This window comes from Zootermopsis nevadensis, unplaced genomic scaffold (genome assembly GCF_977971745.1).
Source record: "Zootermopsis nevadensis isolate Lab colony 2312 unplaced genomic scaffold, Znev_1.0 Znev_ptg000016l, whole genome shotgun sequence".
NCBI classification, from domain to species: domain Eukaryota; kingdom Metazoa; phylum Arthropoda; class Insecta; order Blattodea; family Termopsidae; genus Zootermopsis; species Zootermopsis nevadensis.
In genome coordinates this window covers 10,709,557-10,730,681 of record NW_028259148.1, presented here as the reverse complement: position 1 = coordinate 10,730,681, position 21,125 = coordinate 10,709,557, and the positions used below count along the sequence as shown (strand labels likewise).

Genomic DNA, 21,125 nt, shown 5'->3' with positions numbered 1-21,125 from the left:
AACTAATTTTTTATGCATCTGGTCTCATAGATCTTTCCTGCTCAGAGCATAAAGACAACTGTACAACCACTTAGGGATGAGTTATAACACACGGTATACATGCACTTCCGGAAACTTCTCAGTGTGATGGTCATGAGAAATTTTAATGTTCATCATAAAATTCAGCAAATTTACCATTGGTATGTGCTATGTTCTTATGAACATAATTCTAACTTCTTGTGTTTTAAAGATATCTTAGTTTGTATGAATTTGATCAATGTACCAGTTCTGCTTCCAATATTAGTGTAGTAAAACACAGAACTAGAATCACAAACACTTTATCTCTGAAACAACAAAATAGCTATAAGAACCTCATATTTTCATACACATCTCATGGACAGATAATTTTCTCTCTTTATTTCTGGTGTTCTGATTACCAAAGCAAAAATATCAAAGGGAGAACTTATCTGAGTTCTAAAAGAACCTCTACATACAGTATATAACCTATGTAAGACAATCTTTCTATCAACATAATCAACGTCTTAGCTTGAAATGTCTAATTAAGAAACTGGGTAAACTATGTATCTTAGGAGCTGTGATGATAAGGATTGTAGTAAGTGTACATGTCCATACATACAAACAGGTTTATTGAACAATAAAAATGTTTACAATCACTTACAGTTTATGGTTACTCCCGACTGAACATACTGATCGACATTTCCTTCAGCCTCTTTTCGCAAACAATCAGTTACTCATCTCCCAAGTGCACTGCTTATGCCTGTTTTGTACTATCAATTGATATCCCAAGTGTAGGACCAAATTAAAATGTTCCTAAAATTCATAAAAATGGATCTATCTTGTACTTTACAGTTTTAAATAAATGCTCCTCTTCGGAGGACTTAGCCAATCAAACAAAATGAGTAACATCTTAATTTGCCAGTCATCCAAGAGGAAGTTCTTTACCAGGCATAAGAGCCACTGAAATGGTGCTCTCAGCAAAAAGTGTGATGATGGGATTTCTGCTGCAACTACAGTTCCCACATCACATCAAACATGGAGTCTTCTGACAAAGAATTCAGAGTAAACGTCATGCAAGACTGTCAAAGGTGACAACAGTTTGGTCAGTGTGTGAGAATGCTGAACCCAGGACATCATGTAAGCACTACTACTGTAATGCATAGTGTGGTTTTTACAGCCTGTTCTGAAATAAACGTGACTCCATGGGGCAAAATATATTACTTGCTCTTGTACAAAAGACAGTGCCTAACACATGACTAACAGGAATGTGCTTTCCCCCAAGCTCCTAATAGCTCAACAAAATTAGAATAATTAATATGCATGTAACCCTTACCATAAAAAGTCATGACAAAATACCTTCTTACTACAAAATAAGATGGTCTAATATTTGCATCACACATTCAAAATGCAACACTTCATGTTGCAAGTTGACACATCTCAGTCCTTTCAATTTATTCCGTTTTCTTTGACTATGTACAAAGTACTGTGTCTTGTTGGCTTACGGGTATTTACACCACACCAGAGGCCGTATAACAACTTAATGGCTTACAGGATTTTACTCCATGCCAGAGGCCATGTACACACTCATTCACAATCATTCTTCTGGGTTTTAGTAGGGAAATGTAAATCAATTTAAGATTTGAATAAAGTTAATGTTAACATATTTCCCAAAATCTAATTACGCCCAAAATTTAGTTTGTCTTGACAATTCCTATTCAACATTCTCACTTATGTGAACACACTTTGTCATGAAGAGCTTCCTACAGAAACATACTTTCTCTAAGTGACACTGAATGAACAGTTTAGCCAAATGACAAATACAATTAACACACACAGGATGATCAAAAAGTCAAGCAACACACGTTATACTGGAATCATAAAATAAAGAACAATTACATTGAGTGTTGGAAAAATACACTGTGCTCAGCAATTCATGCATTCATTCTTTACCTCGTATCTGACTCAAGCCGGTGAAGAGCTCCTCAGTCACGGAGACTATTCACAGCACGATATTCTCAATTTGTTTCACAAAGGGGAAAATGTATCATTCTGGCAAGTTAAGTACAAGCGAGATGCCAGTTAGTGTTCAACAATAAACACTCATTCCACTTATAAAAAGACGGCCTTGCACTTATGCTGTTGAAAGACAACAGACCGACTGCCATGAGCAGGTTATACCATGATGTGACCTCACTGGGTACTGTTGCATGATTTTTTGATCACATGGCATAAGAAATAAGAAACTGAACCAAAACAAAATCACAACTGAATTAGTCTACTACATCTCAATTACCTTCAGTAACTGCTCAAATCTAAAGTACAAACACATCAGGTAATGATTTCATCACTAAAGTAATATTCAATCTTAGTGTGTCTTAGGAGTCTCCCTTTTTTTTCGCACAGCGATGTTTCATCACAGTGTTGTTGTGGAGGGCGCAGGCAAGCAATAGCCTGCAAAAGGCAGGTTCTGTTCCATCTTTACTTGTGGAATGATGCTTAGAGCATTTGCCCCTTCTTCATGTCTGGTGTTTTTGTCTTGTCCAAGTTGACTTCTGCTGATGCCTTTGCCCCTGTGCTTGGTCTGGTTAGTCACTACTTGTCTTTACACTTACACACTCATATAAAACAGGTAGTAAATGGTACAATATGCATTAATAAGATGGCCAATGAGAAATGGAAACTCTTGTATCCAAGCTTGTATGGTTTCAGTTTTATTTGTAAATCCTTTCAGGTGAAATTCACAAAAATTCAGAGACCTTTCACCAAATTTTGTTTGGGATATTGTGCTGTTTGGTACATCCAATTCTTCTTTTGAAATCAACATCATCCTTATCAGGTCGATGGCTGATACTTAATGCAAGGTAAATTTGTGATAGTTTTTCTCTCTTCTCTCACTAGATGGCAGAAACACTCATTATGACAAAGATTGTGCAGAGAGTTTTCTGCGGAAACACATTAATTTCTACAGTCAATGTTCTGCTATTGTACTGGTAGACTGCAGCCTTAATGGGCATATTTAAAGTTGAGTTACAATTTCTTTCATTTGAGATCTTGTGTGATATGGATTACCTTTCTTTGTGTTAGCTGAAGGTGTTTCATACAGATGTCAGAAGAATATGCAAATAAAATCAATAGTTTTCACCAAACAAATCTTCGATTTGGAAGCAGCTTCTTCATCTTTTCAAGGTTCTGATGCTTGTTTTCAGAAATGGTGCCAAAGACAATGGCACATAAGAGAACACACACTCCTGAAGGTACAAAGAAGTGTTACGACTGATAGAAAATTAAGGTTGGTCACTTTACAAAGTCAATTGTATGATATACCATGGCACACTCTGAAAGATGACACAAAAATGCATCTGGATGATCCTGCAAGTATTCATCTGACAAAGACTGGAAAAATTTGTTATGTCTCCCTACCTTGAAGTGAAAATAGGTAACTGCATTATAAGGATGCATGATGCAGGCTTTGGTCTAACAGTTGATAAATTAAGATGGGTAGTCTATGAAGTTTATGAATATGCAAGGATAAACATAAAAGTCAAATGGCTGGTTGTTATTGGTGGGACAAGATGCGAGAATTATAGAATCTGTCACTGAAGACTCCAAAAAATTTAGCCATCTACCAAGCTCTGAGGTTAGCTCAATGATTTTTATAACAAAATCCAGTAACTGGCAACAGATTTTGATTTAAGAGGCAAACAATCACATCTTTGGAACTGTCATATGTCAAGAAAACTGGAAAAATGTCAGCCAAGTACAGAGAAAATATGTTTATAATCAAAGTTTTGAAGAGAAGGGCATTGCCACTAATCAGCTGTGTTGCATTCATGCACCAGAAATGAGCACCCCACTTACAGTCATACTGAAGGTTTTATTTTTTATTATTTAGTGTTCTGTCTGACGACAGGTCCATATGAACAGGATCCTTCCATCCTTTTCTCGGACTGGGACCTGTTCATATACGTTCTTGGCAGATGATCCAGAAGTGGTTTGCCATTGCCTTCTTCTGTGTTTGAATGGAGTAATTGTTGGGATGCCACGGAGAAACCGGGGAAGCCCCCGGAGGAAAACTCCGTTTTGCCTAGACCACGGCCTTGCCCAACACAAGTTATAAATTTGAAATCTTCCATTTTAAAGAGGTTGCAATTTCTGAGTATGCAAATGGTCCTCCTGTTGTCACGGAGGGGAATAATCCATATGACAATGAACATGAAGCCACAAGTGGTGAATGAAACTCCAAAGTAATGACTGAAGATGTGCTAAGGTTGCCTGTGAGCTAAACACTGTGAAAAGTTCCCAGGAAAATCCTGTAAAAAACATTTTATCGAACTGGGCCTGTAAAACAACCTACACCATCAACTTTCATCACAAAAGAAAAAAATATTAAACAATATGATTAAATTTGTTATTTGTGTGGTGGATTGATTGGACAATAGCACAAAGAATGTTGCCAAATGGATTTAGTGCCCAATCTGTTTAGTGCAGAATATGAAATGCCAAACAGTGAATAATTACAGCACACCCAAGTGTTGTATTTTGAAAGGAAACCAAACTGATTATAAATATAGTAAACTACCGGGTTAGAGGCCAGTCTTCTTTTAAATCAGGTTACATTTCTTCACGTTTTGTATTGACTAATAAGACTCTTTTCGTGAACATAATTAAAGTTTGTACTGAAAACGTTACCTGATGACAGAGTTATTTTGTTGCTGTCACAGACTTTCACAGATATCACAAAGCTTCCTGATTTTCAATCACAAAACTTCTTTTAATTTTGAAAATTAAGAAAACTGAATTCTGTAATAAACATAAATTAGGAGAGGTAAAGTTATCTCTTTATCTAACTCTAAGAGCAAAAGTATGTTTATGAGCAGCGTCAAGAAGGACTAGCATGGTGAAGTCACCTGAACTTACACTACATGTTTACCTTAACCCTTGGCAACAGACCATAGCGCAGTAAATAAGACTTACAACTGCTACAACTGCTACTCCCTTTCCGAACTTCTGCACCTGAAACTGTTACCACAGTAGTCTGTACTCCCAAGCCACTTCGCCAGCATCTGTATCTAACAAGTTTTTCTTCTTCATCTGAAACACAAAATATCCAGAAATGTTTGCTGGTGCCCTGTACCAGACTGGTGACTGCTGCGCCCTCAGGTCTCGATGGTCACAAAAGTTCAATTGCTTCATAACGTCATCCCAGAAACAGGGCTGATAAACAGCGTTGCTGGAAGGCTGAAACAAGAATAAAATCAGCAGGACACAAGGCTCACGCCTTGTCGCTGAATTTGCTTATGTGAGTGTAATTGCAAAATAAAGGAACTCTGTGGTAATGTATCAGCATAGAGTCTTGTGGCTTTGGTAATTAGCAACTCTTGTACTTGGTACAAACGAAGGTATCTCTCAGTGAACCTACGAGGCACACATATGATTATCCTATGTTACTTTGGTTCCTATTGCATTGACATCCACTGCCACAAGACAAGAGCACAACATGAATAAGATTTAGGAATATCATAAAGAAACCTAAATTTGTAACTGATGCAGAATGTGTAGTACCTAATCCGTTTGGGTACAATATTGGAATATGTACTCAACTACTTGCTACTGCAATAAAACTGAGTACAGGGAGTGAGATTCAAAGCAGCGATAGATGAGTGTTGATGATAATTCTTGTTTTGGTGACCATGTACTCAGATCACTGAGAAGCTCAATTTGTGTATTCAGGACAACCGAAGACTATGAAATTACGAACCTACATCAGAAAAGAGCCAAATGGATTGTACTACCCTAACTTTCCTTTCTCTGAACTACAAAAACTTATTACACCTCATGCTTACGCTTATAAACAATATTTGGTATATGTGTTAGAAATTCCTTTGACATCTCCTACTACGTATCACCTCTATCGAATTCTTCCTTTTTCTGTAAAACGTCATGATTCCACCTAAGCTTACATTAGTTCTAATAAAGAATATATTTTCAGTGATCCTATCCATCAACATTATGGAAAATTAACTGCTAACGAGTTAACAGGCAGTTACCAACCAAATATATTGCAATTTGTGTGTAAAGAAGATATTCCCATTTACACATATGTTCCAGATGCAGATTGTGAAGCTACTTTGTTACATCCCTCCACTTCCAAAATCCCTCCAAGCTGTGAATACAGAGTGTTAAAATTAGACAAATCATTTTGGATACCCTTACATATGAGTAATGAGTGGCTATATATAGCACCTCAACCTGACACTCTAACCGTAATATGTCCACAACAGACAAAGAGGGTAAAGATTGAAAATGAAAATTAAAACCGAGGTGTAAAGCATTTTCTTCTTATGTAACCTTATATGCTATTTCTACAATTATTGATAATGTTACTATTGATTTTATGCCTACAGCACCAATTGATTTCGATTGTTATTTTGACAGTTTGAAAAATGAAAATTTCGAAAAGTTACCATTAGAAATACCTTTAGCAAATATTATGTCATCTACAGATGATTTGAGGTTGGCCAGTTTAAAAGTAGAGGAAGTAGAAAAATTAATAAAAGAACAAGAAGAAAAGGAATATGGTAATTGATTTCTCACTGCCACCTCATGGGGTTCAGTTGTTGGAATATTGATAATGTTTGCTTTATGTTGTTGTTGTAGCCTCTGTTGCTGCAAATGCTGTCGAGAAGGATGTTTTTGGCTTTATGATAAATGGTCACCTAGAGATTGTGTTAGACAAACTCATGAAAGACTATGCGTCAACATACTTAATTACCGTCAGAAAGTGTCTTACACTAAAACAGAAGGTCTATCACCTTCAGTATCATTAAAGCCATTGCCCATAGTGACGCAACCTAAGGCCAAAAGTAACACTTCTAGTGATGAGGAGAGTATAGCTCTTAGAACTAGAAGTAAACCAAGATTATTTCGGTAAAATAATTGGAAAACAAAGAGAGAAAGTTTTCACCAAAAGTATAGGTAAAAACTTTTCTTAAGGAGGAAAGTGTAATGTGTACTGTACTATGTACCTTGAACCCTCCTCATAAATAATTATGTATTTATTCCTCTGACCTTTTTATTGTCAAAATGTAAGTCAGGGAATAAACAGACCAGATAGTGGAGTTTACTTATAGCAGTATAAATTAGAATATTTTGGAAATAACGGATATACAAATCTTACACTCCTCTTTAATTAGGTGCTATCTTGAGGATGACATCTGGCCCCCGCAGATGTCAAAATGTCAATGGCCAAAGGGTCTGTTTGGGAATTGCCTCATTTCCGTTACCATAATATGACTATTCATTTTTGATCCTTTATAAACCACTATCTGGACTGAAGGTTAAGCATTACTATTCTATCACTGCTGGTCGCTGTAACGTCATTCTGATCTTTGAATAAACTCTACGGGGACTTGGACATTGGCTGTTGCTGATTCACCTCCAGGCTTCCTGCGTGAGGAACTTAGATTCCTCACCGTACCATCCGATTATTCCAACCAATAGAAAACCGATCAGGAACTCTACTGCTACAACTACGACTACAATATTACCTGGTCGCAATGACAATATAACAACTACAACAAATACTACAAGAAAAACATTACACCTCGTTCTTAGGGTCCTAAACTTCGAAGACGAAGCAAGAGACAAATCTGTATTATTTTCTCTTGCAATAAAGATTATTCAAATATAACATTCGTAAAAATAATCTTTTCTAAGAGAATGCAATTATAAGTTATAGCAGTGCCATTATGTCCTGATCCCAGACTTTCTGACTGAAAATATCAAATTATGCAAACACTTGTAATGAAGTCTCCTTTTCTCCAGTGCCAAGGCATGGGCAGAAAAGGTACGCTGTGCAAGGGTGTGAAAAAATTGCTCAAAGGTGGAATGATCAGTTAAAATTCGCGCCGCCGCGCACGCGCGTTGACTGCAGCGGGGTCAAAGCAGTGGCGCGGTATTCACCGGTGCATTGCAACGGAGAGCGTGGACCAGGCGCTGAGTAGGCAGTGAGAGACTAGTTTCCGAGGAGCTAGCATAGTAGAGGAGGTGATTTCGTGACATTGTGATTCCCGAATGATTACCAGAACTTGCACTGCAATATGGAACGCTGTCAACGTTTTGCGACTTGCAATGAAGGTCTATGAAGGACGCAATGTTACAGCCAGGACACACAACACGTTTGAAGACCAGAAGATGTGTGACTTTCTTGTGCAGACTTTGGACGATCAAGATTTCTGTCCAGATCATTTCATCGAACATTTTAGACAATGAATACGAAGGTACTGAACAACCTGATCAGCCACCTGATAGCGATTTACCAGTCGGTCGGTCATCAAGCGATGACGAGCAGTCATCATCACCTTCAAGCTACCACCCTAGTGCAAAGAAGAGACATAATGAAAGTGTTAAAATGGACAACAGAGAACAGACCGTACAGTACTGGCTAAACATAGATGGCAAGAGCGTTACAGCTTGGCTACTGTACGAAATCGATTTCGGTTTGTTACGTCCGAACAGCAAATGTATCGCTGGAAACGTCAAATGGAACGGCGAAAGGCCCCAATCCCACTGATCAAGAAAACTATACACGATCGACTGTACGCAGAATTCATTGAGGCCAGGCAAAATAAATGCAACATCAAGGATAGCGATTTCCGTGATTGGGCTATTAATATTGCAGGCGAAATTGGAATAAGCAACTTCCAGGCGAGCGGTACTTGGATTACAAGGTTTAAACAAGTGCACCGTATTAGAAGCCGAAAGATTACGAAATTTGTTTCTAGAAACATTGCTAAAGACGAAGCAATGATCGAGCAATCCACAAGAGATTTTCTAGTGGCAACAAAGTCGACTGTGACCAATTACGCGATGTCTGCTGTGTACAACGCTGAACAGTTGGGATTTGAGCGCGAAATGCACAATAAACGGACTCTGTATCACGTAGGAGAAAAACACATTAACAGCCGCGCAGTCAATGCTTTAACGCATTCTTCTTACACAATAATGTCTGCTATAAGCATGGATGTCGGCCTTCTTCCCAGATCATATATTTGTCTTCAGGTGCCGAAAGGATCATTACGACCGCGTGTCTTGTAATCAACGTTCACACCAAGAAACCTTATCATTGGTTATCACCATCAGGCAAAATGGGCAAACCATATCTTAAGCGGTTCTTCCAGAAGTCAGTACTTCTTGTTGATTCTTGGTCAGCGTACAATGACAGCATTATTTTGGAATCCGTTAGACTAGAAGAGAAACTTCTTGAAGTTCTGACGATACTACCTTGAACTATTGGACGACTCCAACCACTGGACAAGGAATTTTTCCGTCAGCGAAAACAGTTATTTCGGTGCGTGTCTGACATAATATTTTGTGACAGAACCATTCAATTTAATATTTTTCAAACAGACAGGCATACTGAAAATGCAATCATTTATACATTATCAGTTTTGATCCCCTAGATTTCGAAACTTGATCAGGTACTCGTGGTATACCACGCAATACGCTGATTTGCGACCTCAAGCATTTGTAACACCAACGCAGTTCTGTCTGCGCAGAACAAGCCAAGTTTGCGAACTAGAGCAATGTGCATATAAACCTTTAATTCGATGTTCGTGGTGCAAATTGAATATATGCTTCACATTTGTTGGAACCTCCCGGGTTCCGGCGTACACTTGACGTTGATGGCCCTTCACGTCCACACCGTAAAGACAATGAAACTTTGAAGTAAAAGGACTTCTGTTTCAGACTCTCTGAAAGAGAAAGCCATCTCCACCAGCACAATATTGTCCATAAAACGAAAACATACACGTAGGTCACCCATTAACTCTGACGAGTTAAACACTTCTTTTTCGTCCGACTGTTCTGACGGTTTTCAGAGTGCAGCTGCAGCTAACGGTATTGAGTGTTGGGGGAAATGTGGGTGGCTACGTGACCGCCAAGGCATGCAGTTTCTTCTGCCAGTGTAGTGAGAGACAGGGCTAGGGACCCACTGGCGCGACTAGCCGCGTGCGGTTTATTAACTCGCGACTTTCACAAGGCGACTACGCGCGGCAAGCATTTATCAGTATCTAAATGGAGGTTGAAGAGATAGCAGCCCTACTGTTCTATCATGTCTGTCGTGGGAAAAAGCGAAATCGACGATACTGGATACATCCCATGTTCTTGGAACGTTCCACAAAAGGTGCATTCCATCTGCTGTACGATGATTTACGCAAACACGACGAGAAGTTTTTCAACTACACAAGAATGAGTGTGAAATCGTTCGACCAACTGTTACAACTGATCAGGGAGGAAATAGAAGGAATGGATACAAATTTTCGCCAGAGCATACGCCCTGAAAAAAAACTCATAGTCACTTTAAGGTATACTCCCGCGTGCGACCTGCAGCGTCACTGAGTTCGCTGCGGTTGAAGTTCGTTACTTTTACCCGGTGTCCTACGTGAGCGATTAAGTGCGAGCGGTGCGATTTGCGTGGGTGAAGCGGAAATATCAAACTGGCTGTTTGTATGGCGCTGTCCTAGGTTACAGCGAATCAGTCAAGAGAGTAAAGCGGCCGGATTCCGAGATCAAATATTTTGATATTTTCGCGCAGGTCGCTGCGCTGGCCAGTTAGGCGCATGCGCAGATAAGCTCTGACCGTGCAGTACACTGAAGTTGCATGCGCAGGAAGGCCGTGTGTTTCTCTCACGCAGGACACAACAAGCGATTCCCTTATGTCATATGACACCCCATGCTGCTTATCCAGCTCGCTTCTTATCGCTTACCTAGGACATTGCCTTATAGCCGCGCGCGACAGCCCTGCCGCCTGTGTGCCGCGTTCCTAAACTTAACCGCGCGCGACTCGGCAGCCGCGCCGCGTCAGTGGGTTTCGCACCTATAAAAAACAATATACGTAACAGCCGTGCGCGACAACACTCGACACGCCGCACGCGGCTAGTCGCGCCAGTGGGTCCCTAGCCTAGGCTAACTGGTCGGTGGCGGAACGCGTATTCGCGGTAACAGCATTTATTGAATGCAAATCGGTAATCCAGGTCCAGAGAAGATTTAGGCGTGCATTTAATGTTGTATGGCACGGAAGAATTCCTATTTTGAGGTGGGTGGAAAACTTCAGTAACACCGGCAGTGTTTGGGATCGTTTTGCTGGTGGTGCACGAAGTCCGCACACCAGAGAACATTGCGAGGGTTATGGAAGCGGTGCAGCAGTCCAACTCGCTCTGTTAGGCGTCAATCAGCTGCATTACACCTATCGTGTATTCTGCACGAGGACCTCAAATTTCACCCCTACAAAATTAAATTTGTGCATCGTGTTTACGACACCGATAAAACTGCTCGATTAGAATTTTGCAGGCAGTTCATCGAGATCTTGAACGCTGATCCGGATTTTATGAACAAATTGGTTATGTCAGACGAAGCACATCTCCACCTGTCCGGGTACGTAAACAAACAAAACTTCCGTTGTTCTCCGACTCTCGACGCGTCTGGTTCTGTTTTCGGTCGTAAGTCCTGTGTTTGTGTTTTTAGCAGTGTGAAAATTTGAGCTGTCTTGGTTACATTCCATCCCAGTTGCCTGTGTCACTGCACAGTGTGGTGTGGCGTGCCTGCCTTTGGAATTATCGGCCCGTACTTTTTGAAGAAGGTATATAACCGCGCTGTCGCCGTCAACTCAGAGCGAAACCATCAAATGCTGGCAACAATGGAAATGCCTGTAGAGGATGGTGAGATTTGGTTCCAACAGGACGACGCCACAGCGCACACAGCTCGTGAATCGATGAACTGTTTGCGAGCCATGTTTTCCGGACACATCATTTCCCGATTTGGAGACGTCGCCTGGCTGCCGATTACTTCCCATGGGGATATTTTAAGTCTAGAGTGTATGCTAACAAACCACGCACCATCATGTAGTTGAAACAATGCATCACCGAAGAAATTCGAGCAATTGATGCAGCTTTATTGCGACGAGTTATGGGCAATTTCCGGTCTAGATTACAATAATGTATTCGTTGACATGGAGGCCACTTGACAAATGTTATTATTAAGATATAAGCAGAGATAAATAAAGTGCATTGTACTGCTGTTTTTCAAGCGACCCGAGTTTGCCACAATAGCCCTTTTCTACCAACGCCATCTTCCGGACCGAGGTTGAAGTACGTAGTAGATACCCTTTCTGACAAGGGTGCAAAGCGGCGTTACTGCGTTATTCCAGCTCTGCAGTTGATACCGTTGTTGATGACAGTAGCAGCATTGATAATCAAGAAATTGAGACGGGCGTGACTGTGTTAACTGAACAATCCTGTGATATCGGGGAGTTGGCAGAACAAAATATATATACACCTGACGATCATAATGAAAAAATTCCGACTGATAAAAAGCCAACGAAGAAATGTAGGCAAAATATTGAGGAAAAATTACTAACAGTGGAACACGAAAAATTGAAGATTTTAAAAATGAAGTATGGTAATTCAGCTTCAGTCTCTCTGGAGCAAGACAGTGACTATCAATTTTTAGTAAGTTTACTGTCTTTTTTAAAAAATGTCAGTCCAAGCATAAAGATGAAAGTCCGCATGAAATTACAAGAAGTTTTCATAGAAGAGGAAGCGTTATCTTCAGGATCATCATCAGTAGTGGGGTCCACACCCTTTACCTTTCAGTCACACTCTGCCAATTCAGAAAGCGGTGATTCATATGAACAGAATGATTTTGGTCATTCATCATCACTTCCAAATTACTTTAGCACTTTTCAGTAAATAATTATCAATGAAAAAATGAACGAATGTTTTGCTGTATTGTAAATTGTTAATAATAGATTAGATTTTGGTTTCTTAATATTTGTAATTTTTTTTGACAATTAATAAAATAAAAATGTAAAAGGAAAATATAATAAAGATAAAATAAGTATGGAAAATCTTACCTCAGTGCCACTGTTAACCGTTGTGATGGTGAAATACAGTTTCGGAAATTACTGTTTTTTTATTGTTTCCTCAATAGCATTTAATATGTATTGGTATGTATTCAACGACATCCTGTAGTAGTCATGTAATCTGGTTGGTTGCAAGCACAATTTATCAAAAAGTGTGTGAAATTCACTTTCACTTCTGTCTTGGTATATATCATTCACCCAACATCGTCGTTTGTTCTTTCCAGCTACTAAAAACTTAAGCAAACTGTTCTCTGACAGATACATTTCTTCCTCAAGCTCCATTTTCATACTGACGGCTCGCACCACAAACGTTCGCGCGATGTCGCTTGCAGTACTACCACTATAAGTTCGCCCGAACTACCAAACACGTTACAAGACCTGTAACCGGTCACACTGCAAGCGAAGTTATCGCTCGTCGTTCAAACAGGTTTGTTTCATTCGCGCGAAGAGATGGATACTGAAAAAATAATTCATCTTGTGTTCAGTGAGAAGGCTTTGTGGGACCAAAAAACGAAAAGTTATCACAACAGAGAGGTTCCAAGAAAGTTATGGAAAAAAATTAGTGAGGTTATGAATGTTTCAAGTGAGCAAATATTGCAGTTTAAGTTTATTACAAACTGTTCCTTGCTACACCAGTACAAATTCTACATTTATGTTTGTTAAAATAGTGGACTGTGTGTGACACAGATAATTAGGGAACGTTGAACTGTTTGATAATGCTACCTTCACTACTGTTAAAATAGTTTTTAAATGCATCTCTGATGTCACAAGCCTGTTGTGCTGACCTATTATTTGATCGTGATTTGTTTATATTTATTATGCTTGCATTTTGTGGTGTCGACGATGTAATAGAAGGATCATAAATACCTTCCTTCACAATAATATTATGTAACAAGCATATGCACTTAACGATTACGTCAGCTTTATCTGGTTCAGTTTCAATACACTTATTGAGTAACCTCCATTTGGCTGCAATTATACCGAAGGCACATTCTACTGTTCTCCGTGCTCTGGAGAGTCTGTAATTATAAATCTAACCAGTGCATTGCATCAAATGGATCCTATTTTGAGTAAATAAACCGAAAAGAATATCCGCCTTCTTTTTTTAGTTCTTATTGCCTTAGTCCGGAAACTTTTGGACCGCACTGCCTAGTGGACGTTACCATCAACGATCACACGAAGTTCCTCTTGGGGTCGTATACTTACACCCGAATGCGTCGGCCTCTGAGGTTGAATTCTGTCTGTATCGATCGCTCATGCAATATTCGGAGAGCGTTGAGAAAATCTTTCCCAACTTCGAACCCGACACGGAAACTCCGATCGTTTTAACGGGGGACTTCAACATCGACGTACAACGCAACCAGTCTCTGGTTGAATTCATGCAACGCGAGTTCCGTCTGCAGTATGTGCTAACGACGCCTACAACACTGGGCAACACTACTATAGACTTGACGTTCGTAAGAAACATTAACATCTCAGTTATGCCTTTCGTGTCTTACTTCTCTTACCATAGACCAATGCTAAACAAAACTGTCATCGATTACTAGCTAAGACTCTGTATATTTGTTATGCTAAATAAAAGCCATGTATCCATTTCGTTACTTTCATTTCATTCCCATATCCCAAAGAAAATATTACCCGCTAACGCAGACGTATTCACGTAAAACCCACGGCCGTGTCCCCGACACAGCCACACCCCGAGTTTTTTGATTCAATAAATGAAGCCGCAGAGATGGGTATATTAAGCTCCAAAGACAAAGTGATGCTCGCTAGGTTAAAGCTGCGATGCATAGCGAAATCGTTTTATTCAGTCCAGGCTCACCTAAAGACAGAGGACATTACATATGAGGAATTTCAAGCAGCTTTCGTGAATAGATTTAAGACCAAGCAGACCGATAACAGAATGCTTCCCAAGGTAGAGATGAGAGTCCCGAGATATACCTGGATCGGTTGCGGAAATTATGCCAGAAAACAATACAGATTACTGACAACCCAGTGGAGCAGGTTGTGATTAACAGGCAAGCTGAACGTAGACATTTAGCAGCTTTTATAAGTGGACTGGCTGGAACGCCGGGAAGGCAAGTAAGACTACAGATGCCTGATACAGTTGATAGGGCCTTGAATATGGCCACCGTAGCAACAAACGCAGAACAAGCGGACGCGCTACGCGACGATCGGGGACAAAATAAGAGGGTGTTCGCGGTAGGAGGCAGCCGTGAGTATGCACCTGGTAGGAATCAAGGGGGTCCCCTGGGAAAAATCCAATGGAGCGGTAACCGAGGTGGCCGGAGCCCAAGCTCATACGGTCAATATACCCGGAACAGAGGAGCAGGGACTCGCTCCTTCCGGACCGATAGTCGAACTCCTGCAGGAAGGCGTGCGGCGTCGGGACGGAGGACGACGAGGGTCATTACGCAAACTACGACCACAGGAGTACTCAGTGTTGGAATTGCGGGCTGACTGGACATATTAGACGATATTGTCGCAGGGGCGAGAAGGGGTGTCCCAGTGCGAACCCAAACGGGATAGGGATGATGAACTAGACCCCGTCATCCTGCCCGAAGTAAAGCCGCCAAGAGACAGCCTAGTTGCGCCGTCAGCAACGATAAGGTTAATGGCAGGACCTTTGCTGACAGCAGAAATAGAGGGAGAGTTTGTGTTCATGGTAGATACCGGTGCCATGGTTTCGTTGATTAAGCCCGAGATAAATAAAGCGCAACTCAGAGCATGTGAAGTGCAGGCTAGGGGTGTTTCAGGCACACAATTGGATATATTAGGTGTACAAGATGTTAAGTTTAGAATTGGTACGGAAGGGAATTCAATGACTTTCGTACATCCATTTATTGTAAGCCCTTTGAACCGTTCTAAGGTTCAGGCCTTGGATGACCTCTGGCGGCCAGCATTCGAATTGTGCTTGGTCGGCCACGAGAGGATGATGGACCATCTAGATAACGTTCCAGTTCTATTTCCTCTATGTTCCCTTACGTCATTAGTAGCCAATTAGCGTTTCCTTCCCCCTCTCCCTGTCTCTGGCTAGGGAAGACGCGTGATCTGGACTGACCTAACGGTGGGTCTTTCTCTTCCGGTTCGACGGTCATAATGAACAGACGTGTGTAGAGTTATGTCTGGCACCAAAAATTGTGGAGGCCGTCAATTTTGGTTCAAACATAGCTTATTACGGTTATTATGATGGTTGACTGGATCTGCACCCTGTAAAATAGTTTATCTTCTTGTTGTGTTATTCATTTGTGAGTAAATGGAACTTGTAAGTATGCTGTGCTTGTGATAGGGTGTGGCCCAGTTGTAACAAAGAGCCTCATCGTACTGTCGCGTAGGTAATCGTCATGTATGTTGAATGGAATTGGATTTGTGTAATCATGTATACTACTCTGTTGTCTGCGTGTAAATGGAAAAGAGTAATTGTGTGTTTTGGTGAATGTATCGCGTCTGTAGACCTGTTGCATAAGGTAGTATGGGATGCCCTGTGCGAGAGTAGCAGTGCGATAAGACGGGGGAAACACCGGTTTGATCACGAGCTACTGCGTAGCGGAACACGTGATCCAAAGCTTATGCCTGGTAGTGAGGCTAGTGGCTATCTTGGTCTCATGGGAGCGTGTGTCACGCCGAGACAAGATGAGTCTTTGAATCCTGGTGTGATTCAAACGGATGACTGATCAATGTTTGGGACTTGATCTTTCATGAATCTTCGCGGACCATAAGGTAAATAAGGTCGCGTAGAAAAGTTGAAGCTTTGGAAAGAACGTTGTAATGTACGTATCGTGTATTGAAATTCACTGGGTGTTGGGTGTGTGCGAATGTTGTGTGTGTACGGATGTCTGTGTATTCATGTATGATGTGTAAGTTGGGGCTGATCTGGCAGCCGATGGCGAGGTCGAGTTTTCAACGGGTCTTGTATGGAAACCCGAAACTGTGGAAGGTGCCATGGGGTACCGTGAGTGTATTGGGAAGTGGCAAGGTTGAAAGGTGTGAACGCCTTTAGTTGCACTTCGCCAAATATATCGTCGTATGGTGTTGTAACGTAGCGTGGCTACGAGGTGGAGGTGATGATGATGAGTTAATTGTGTTGATATCAGTGTACGGCCGGCCTGGCGGCTGAAGGGACGTTTGCTAGTATTAAACAAATACTAGCGAACATTCAAATTTTAAGGGGGGCCTTACGTAGTATTCTGTTTAAATGGAGAATGGTTTTTCAATGATGTTGAAGGTGTGGCTGCCATCAAGTATGGACACACTTGGGCGTATGTTTGTGTAACTTTAATATTATCTTCCGAAAGATTAATTGTATTCTTGTTTTGTAACACAGTTTTCTTTTTTTTGTAATTCTTGCTTTTTTATCAATTTTTCACATTAAATTCATTTTGTTTGTTTAACTTCAAAATTGATTGGGATTTAATTAATTGATTGTTATGTTCAACTGCCTTCAATGTTCCTTGGTTTCCCCACGAATATCTCGGGGCGTAGAATACACGAGCAACGAGTCAGCGAGTATTAGGTGGACCGGATGAGCTGATGGTTCATAAATGGTAGCAAATGGACCGGAGGAGGAGCAGCTATCGGTTCACCTTTGGAGATCTGTAGCGCTGGCATTCTTGGTATGGACTAATTGCACAAAGTGGGGGCTGAGATAAGCCTGGCCTCCCATTCACTGACTATAGGGAATCGTTTGTTTCGCCTGTGAAATTCGGGGGAAGGAGCTCCAGTATCCCAAAGTCTGATCAACGATGGGCAGGAAGGAGTCCTGGCTGGGGAGTTTGATAAGGCGAGCAACGACTTTGTAGGGGAGTGGGTAGGAACTGTAGAGCTCGCAGAGGCTGTTGCAGTACCCCCTCTTTCTGGAAGAATAGCCCGGTGTCGAGTCGTTAGACGTGGCGGCTCGATGGAAGTAATGACCCCTCGAAGTGAAATAGTAATGGTAGACCCAGGACCAGAAAGTCTACCGGGAATATATTTTGCGCGGATAGTAGCTACTGTGAGTTATTCTAATAATACTGAGCTCATAACTGATACTCCCGGTCTCACCCACCGTTGGTCGAGAGCCTCCATTGGCAGCAAACAAGCTGAACAATTAAGAACTCCCTCTGAGAATCGAAGAAATTGTGGTAAAAATAACGTTGACCATGACCGGGCGAAAACCTGTCAGAATGGCCAGCAGGCGAATTGCTACCGCGAGACGAGATTATGAAACTTTACAGATAGTTTGGAGAGAAAACCTTACCACTGTATGTCTGTCTGAGTATATTATGTATATCACTAGAGTAAGTGATAATTTTCTTACTGCAGTTATGCATAATACATAGTAATCTACCAGTAATCTCAGTGAAAATTTTATTATAAGGCTATTACAGATCAAGAATGATTCTCTTCCCGTTGAGAATCGATATGGAAATATAGAAGCACTTGACCAAAAATTGGTAAATATAACTCGCACTAAGAAGGTATGTGGCGCCCAGTTTAGGTAAGGAAAAATAAACCGAAAATAATATATACACCGAGGAAGACCACTCTTTCGAGTAAAGTATTTCTCAAAGTACATATAAAATTATCATCCAAAATGATTGATGAAGACATTTTCGGCGTTGGAGTAACAATGTTGGAAGAAATTGACATTGATCAAGCGGAGGAGGCGAAACAGTATGCCTTGCGGCTACATGAGCGCATCCGCCGAATGGATGAAGATGTAGTTGGAGCAGCAGTGTCCTCCAGTTCTAGTGAGAAAACCTCATCAACTCTCACATTCAGCGACGATTCCTACGAGGGAGACATACCTGAAGCAATTTATGTTAAAGAGTTCAATGAATTCGACGTTGAGGGCAAAGTCATGGTAGTGCCAAACTTTAGAGATATTCGCAAAACTAAAGAGTGGAGAAGGGTGTTGGATCATCACGAAAATAGACTAAAGAGGATAGTGACTAATCTAATGAAGATAAACAATAACCATCAGGCTCTCAATGAAATTCAGAGAGTTAAAGAAAAGGTAATGCAAGTTGATTGTTCACGAATCAAAGATAAGACTAGAAGAGATTTAGCTCAGAGGACTATGTATGTAGGATTGTCTGAAGACGTAATACTCAGAGAGCTGGGATCTTTAGCCTTTCATTTTAAAGATTTAGAGTGTATGATCGACGATGCAACAAATGGTCTATGGGTCGAAGAGCTTCAAGATGACAGAGGAAGAGAAATCATTAACAATCTCAGCACCGATAGAATTGTGTTAACTAGGCGATACAAGTTTCGACAGCAATTTGGCTTAATTTATTATTTTCAACAAAGCCAGATGTGTGTGCTCAGGCATTGAACCTTTGCGCAAGATTAGACCAAAACATTTACGCTGAAACAGTCAACAATCCAGCGAAAACATTAGAGTTGGTATGTGCCGAAGCTTGTTTAACGTTTCCGAAGAGTGAAAAGAGCGAGAATCGAATATGCCTACATTGTGGAACAGCTGTGTCGCTTAGCAGAGCTATGTATCATACAGAGTGTCCGGTGATAAGGTGGTTAGCCAAACATTGTAGATTTATCTACGATAGGACTGAACAATGTTTAACACCAAAGTCATCTAAATATGTTACGGCAGAGAAGCGAAGATTAATTGTTGAAATTTTACAAGCACATGCCCAATTGAAACGTGACATTGTCAAAACAACTGACACTGAAACTATTATTTGGAAAAGGCATGAAGATGGTCGATTAACTCGAATACCCGTTAGAAGTCAAAGGGAATCGGAAGTAGTCGGCAGTTTCGCATGGCGAATAGTGGGCGAAGTAACACCAAGGAAATAGTATAAAATGAAAACGAAATAAAGGGTCACATTCTGGGATATGTGCCAATCCAAATTATTAATCTGTCATTAGAAGAAGTAGAGATACCTAGGAATTTGTATGTAGGAACCGCCTCATCTACAGGATGTAGTGAAATAGAGGATGTCGAAGTTTGCACAGTTCGTGCTGATAGGAGGACTGTAGATAAGGGGAACTCGGAGGAAAACTTTGAGAAATACTTGCAAATGAAGCTAGGACATGCGATAAAGCAGGACCAAAGTATTTTGAAAACCGTTTTGCGGAAATACAGACATTTGTTCTACCAGGAAGGTAGTGCGGCAATAGGATGCACACATCAAGTAAAACATACGACAGCAACAGGAGAAGTGATGCCAATTAGGAAAAGTCCGTATAGAATTCCACATGCTTTGAAGCCAGTAGTGGAAGATCACATAGATGATATGTTAACCAAGGGAATTATAGAACCCAGTATGTCACCCTGGAGGAGTAGTAGTAGTAGTATTGTGCTAGTACAGAAAAAGACGAAGGATGGTAGTGTTAAATATAGATTTTGCATAGATTATAGGGCTTTAAATTCAGTAACCAAACCAGATGCGTACCCCATACCAAATATTGTAGACACTTTGGGTTCATTAGGACATAGTAAAATATTTTCAGTACTGGATCTGGCCTCAGGATATCATCAAATAGAAGTTAAAGAGGAGGATAGAGAGAAAACGGATTTTTAGTGCCACCGAGGGCATTATCAATTTGTAAAAATGCCTTTTGGTCTTAATAACGCCCCCGCAACATACCAGCGTTGTATCGATTCCATATTAATGGGAATAACAGGAATAGATTGTTTAGCATATTTAGATGATTTGATATGTTTTTCAGAAACCATGGAAGAACACGCTCAGAAATTAGAAAAGATTTTTCAGAGGTTGGAACATGCTAATTTCAAGATTCAACCTGAAAAATGTGTTTTTGGAACTAACACTGTAGAATATTTGGGACATGTAGTAACCAGAGAAGGAGTTAAACCTGACCCTCGTACGATAAAGGCTATTGAAGAATATCCTGTACCAGAAACAGTTCGAGATATATGAGCTTTTATTGGATTGTCTAATTAATATAGACGTCGTGTACACAATTTTGCTGAAATAGCTAAACCCTTGACAAATCTAACTAAGAAAGAAGTACCCTTTGAGTGGAAATTGGAACAGCAGCAGGCTTTTGATAAATTTAAGCAAATACTTAGTACTGAGCCATTGTTAATCTATCCAGATTTTTCACAATCTTTTATTGTAGCCTGTGATGCGTCGACTAAGGCTATTGGAGCCGTATTGTCACAAGTACAAGGAAAAGAAAGACCTATTGCTTATTGTAGTAGACAATTAAATCAATCAGAGTCCAAGTATAGTATTAC

General features: G+C 40.6%; 1 long non-coding RNA gene across 2 annotated transcripts in view; it reads right to left on the bottom strand.

Moving 5' to 3' along the window:
- Positions 1–609: 609 nt before the first annotated feature.
- The window catches only part of LOC110832533 (uncharacterized), a 97,935-nt gene continuing 77,419 nt past the window's right edge, over positions 610–21,125 (bottom strand). Inside the window, exon 4 of one of the 2 annotated variants that reach the window (XR_015535393.1) lies at positions 610–13,373. This is a non-coding gene — a long non-coding RNA (uncharacterized LOC110832533). The remainder of the gene's footprint in view (positions 13,374–21,125) is intronic. The other variant, XR_015535394.1, reaches the window with a different exon arrangement.